Consider the following 4,399-nt stretch of genomic DNA (forward strand, 5'->3'; position numbering starts at 1 on the left):
GGAGTCGCGGACCTTCAGTAATAGTAATAAATCACACAGCAATAGTACATTCACGTTGTGGTAAAAAGCATGATAATATATTAAGTAATCCAAAGTATTCAGAATACGTTACTGTCATTGAGTAACGTAACGGAATACGTTACAGAATACATTTTGGGGCATGTAATCTGTAATGGAATACATTTTAAAAGTAACCTTCCCAACACTGCTAATTGAATAGTCCAGGGGTGAGTGGACCTTTTACGCAGAGGAATGCAGGTGTTCAGAGGAAGGACCAGGTCAGTGTAGCTGTGTGCAGTTTGACCTTAATTTCTGTTGATTCAAGTTCAGTTATGTTTATTTGACCTGAGTTAATCATGGAGTTTTTTATTTATTTTTGTAAATACTGGTTGGTTACAAAATGGTGAATAAATCACTTGCTACACTAGACAGCATCTGTCTCCTGCACTTCTTTAGCCGCGAAGGTCAAGTCTTATCACACTCCTCAACCCAACCGGTCGCAGCAGATGGCCCCCCCCTCCTGAGCCTGGTCCTGCCGGAAGTTTGTTCCTGTTAAAAGAAGGTTTTCTCTTCTGATTGTCACCAAAGTGCTTGCTCAAAGGCAGTCATTTGATTGTTGGAGTTTTCTCTGTTTCTCTTTGTATTATTCTTGTCATGGGCCGCGGCTCGGTGTCTGAGGAGCGGTGGGGATGCCCACGCCTACGGGTGTGGCTGTCGTCTTCACACCTGCATCCCATTCCAGGCGATCATCAGGAGGACTATTTAACCCCACACGGCCGGCTGGTCCACATCAGTCCGTCAGTCACCATTCAGTGGTTATTGTCTGGCGTATTCGAGCCTTCACCTGCCTGTCCTCCTGGAGTTCAGATAAACAACCTGTCATCATCCTCTCCGTCGCCTTGGAATCCTCTCCCGCAGACACTTACTCCTCCCTCCGGTCTCCACCATCTGGCCCCGATCGCAAGATAAATAGGTCTACCCTGTTGTATGCTGTCTTTTCCCTGCTCCCCAGTAACGCTCTCCCTTACCAACAACATCTTTTATTAGCAAATGAATAATAAATTCTTGCCTTTAAGTTTTAGACCAAACAAAGTCCTTCTAGCCTCTACTTTATATAAAGTTTTAAACATACAGACAAAGGTAAACAAGCAAGTCAGAGAGAGAAAAGCCAAAACATCATCTGGTCAGGGTCACTTAATCATAGTTTGTTTGAACAATGCTTATTTGCATTTAATCTGGGAAAAGCCCCTTTTCCCTTAAAAGGTGCCACATTTGTAAGGAAAACGCATTTATGGTTTGAGCAGCAGCAGAGTTAAGTATGTGGGTCACACTCATGCAAAACTTACAAATCTTCCCTGTCAATCCCAAACAACCTATTCTGCTAATGAGCCTTGTTTTGAGCTGCTGGTATCACAGGTGCTGACAGTCAGGTGCCTGATTGATGCCTGCAGCATTCAAACATGAACCCTGCTAAAGTGGTCAGCTGGTGTTTGTCCGTCTGTCCCATCTTTGACTGGATAGGGCCCTGTCATTGGACAAGTTCAAGCTGGTGTTCCACAAAACCAAATTGCAGCATTATTTGGAATGATCCCTAGAACCATCTCCAAAATGAAGTTCAACTTCCATATAATGGGGGATGTCAGAGACAGACTGTGAAGCTGGGCCCTATTTCAGGAAGCCAGTTTAGTGCAAACTCTGAGTAAGTATACCCTGAGTTAACGGAAACTCTGGGTTTTCGTTTTCACAAAGCGAGTTTAGATTAATTCTGAGTGAGTTACTATGACGACACACTCCGTGAAGCTAACCTGCCCCCTAGCAGGTTTACTTCAACTAACCCTGACCTTCTCCGCCTCTTTGTCGGAAACCTGACTGTAGGAAGTGTCAGACATGGCGTGCTCCTTCCTTGAAGAGCCAGTAGATGTTGAAGCCCAAATTCTCCGCAGAGCTCTCCACCGGGAGAGAGTGATTAGAGCGCGTTCGGACATTTTATCATTTCCTGATGATTTCCTGTGTGAACGTTACCGTTTCTCAGCACAATCTATAATTTATTTGAATAACATCCTCAGGCCTAATATTGCTCATGTGACACATCGCGGACATCCTCTCAGTTCTGTACATATTATTTGTATTGCACTTCGGTTTTTTGCAAACGGGAGCTTTCTGTATAATATTGGTGACGCTGAGCACGTTTCCAAGGCTACCGTCTGTCGGGCAGTCAGGAATGTGACAGTTGCACTGAAACGTCTCCTGTACTGGTTTGTGGTGTTCCCCGGTCATAGACCCACAAGATTTATCAAAGAGGGATGCCACAAAATTGCAGGTATCAGGATGAACGAAACTTAATCCATGATGTGGTGATACTTGAACTACTACTTAAATCTTACATTTATATTCACGGTTCCCAGGCGTGATTGGCTGTATAGATGGCACTCACATTCCAATCATTGCTCCTTCAGTAAATGAAGGAGACTATGTGAACAGGAAGTCTTTCCACAGCATTAATGTGCAGGTACATAGTTCCCTGTAGCATTTCAAACTAACAAATTATTTCACTATAATAATGGATGCTAATTTGTGTTCTCTGCACTGTGAAGATCATATGTGATGCTGCCAACATTATCACAAATGTGGAAGCCAACTGCTCAGCCTCTGTGAGTGGTAGTGGTGGAGGACCCCCACCTGTTTTTCGGGCCTCCGCTTTTTTTCTGTTGGCTATAACGGGCCACATTTGAGCATACAGAGTAAGCAAATATGTACTTGTAATGTGCTCAGATAATTTCAATAAGTGCTTACAGAGGGGAAATTAATGTAGCCTCTAACTGCAATTGATTTACATCGGACAAACTGACCAAGCACTATGGCTCATAATACAATTACACCTTACCTGTTTGGACTATATTTTTATATTTCATTTTTACTTGCTGCCAGGAACGTTTGGGGCCTGTTGGGTTGCACCTGCGCTCACATCACATCACAAAATAAAATGTATAAAATACAAAATAAAATATAATAAAATAACGTGTTAAATGGGTGGAAATCCCTCGATCAATGTTTAAATTAACACTCACGCATTGACTCTGTCGGCTATGTTTTGCCATGCATGCTCTCTTTCTTTTGCAGCTGAGGCTGTGTTACTTTTTTTCCGCAAAATTTGCATGTTATCGGCATATGCTGCCATCAGAATTTCGGCCTCAAGCGCTGTGAAATACATTGACCGCGCCTTCTTTCCCTCCGTCTCCATGGTGACTCGCTTACTCTGTGCTCCACTAATCAGGGCTTTATGTATCCTCGTGCGCGTGCTTAACTTGGGGTTAAAGCAACTCCGCGTTGACTGAACTAATTGTTATCAGCCTTTCTGAAACCGAATATTCCGAGTTGGACAGTTCGGGGTTACTCAACCCTGAGTATCGTTTTTCACTCTGAGTTTTCTAAACCGGCTTCCTGAAATAGGGCCCTGGTGTCCAAAGAAGACAACAACATAAGAATCCCATTTCCACACCTATCAGCATTTAGGAACCATAGCCAATCTTCAAATTGGTAATCAGGGCTTCCAGGATGATGTGGCCGATGGCTCTCTATCCAGACAATCCTGAACAGACTGCACAGAGCCATTCTCCAGTGTCAGAGGGCTGCTGGAGGCCTGCCGTGACTGCCCTTCACTGTCAGGGGCATTTGCACTGGAACGTTTTGAACGCCATCTTCCTCATTCCCCAGTATAAACAAAACATACGGAGGGAAGAAGTAACCACGAGGGAGGTGAAACGTTGGTCTGCCCAATCAGAAGCTACGCTGCAGGACGCACTCAACAATGTCGACTGGGACATGTTCAGAGCATGCCCCAGTCGACATCAACGAGTTTACGGAAGTAGCAGTATGCTTCGTCAATATGCTAGCGGAGGAGATTATCCCCACTGCGAGAGTCACCACATTCCCGAACCAGAAACCGTGGGTGGACAGATCGATCCGCACTGCAATGAACGCCAGGACCGCCTCCTACAACGTGGGTCTCACCACTGGCGATTTGAGCGGCTCATATGGCATGCAGCGTGCGATGAGAGATACCAAACGCAGGTACTGGGAGCACGTGGAGTCTCTTTTTTTCTTTTCAGACTTCAACCATCCAGACCAATGAAAAGAGACCAAATAGGAGACAATAGCTGAATAAGCTGTTTGGTGCTTTTAAGTTTTTGCTATCATCAATATTCATTTTGCAAAAAGGGCCATAAGGATAATCCATAATACTGGTTATAGAATTCACTGATCCGGTTCATTTTCTCACTGTACAAATTATATATAAAGCAATAAACAGCCCACTTCCTGACAATATTCTCAAAATGTTTTCTAAAAGAGTAGAGGGATACAGTTAGGGGGGGAAATAAATGTTCAAGATGGCGCTGGA

This window comes from Aulonocara sp. 'chitande type north' Nkhata Bay, linkage group LG5 (genome assembly GCF_057382095.1).
Source record: "Aulonocara sp. 'chitande type north' Nkhata Bay isolate Kocher_YH1m ecotype deep benthic linkage group LG5, A_spYH_male_GT1.1, whole genome shotgun sequence".
In the NCBI taxonomy this organism is placed as follows: Eukaryota; Metazoa; Chordata; class Actinopteri; order Cichliformes; family Cichlidae; genus Aulonocara; species Aulonocara sp. 'chitande type north' Nkhata Bay.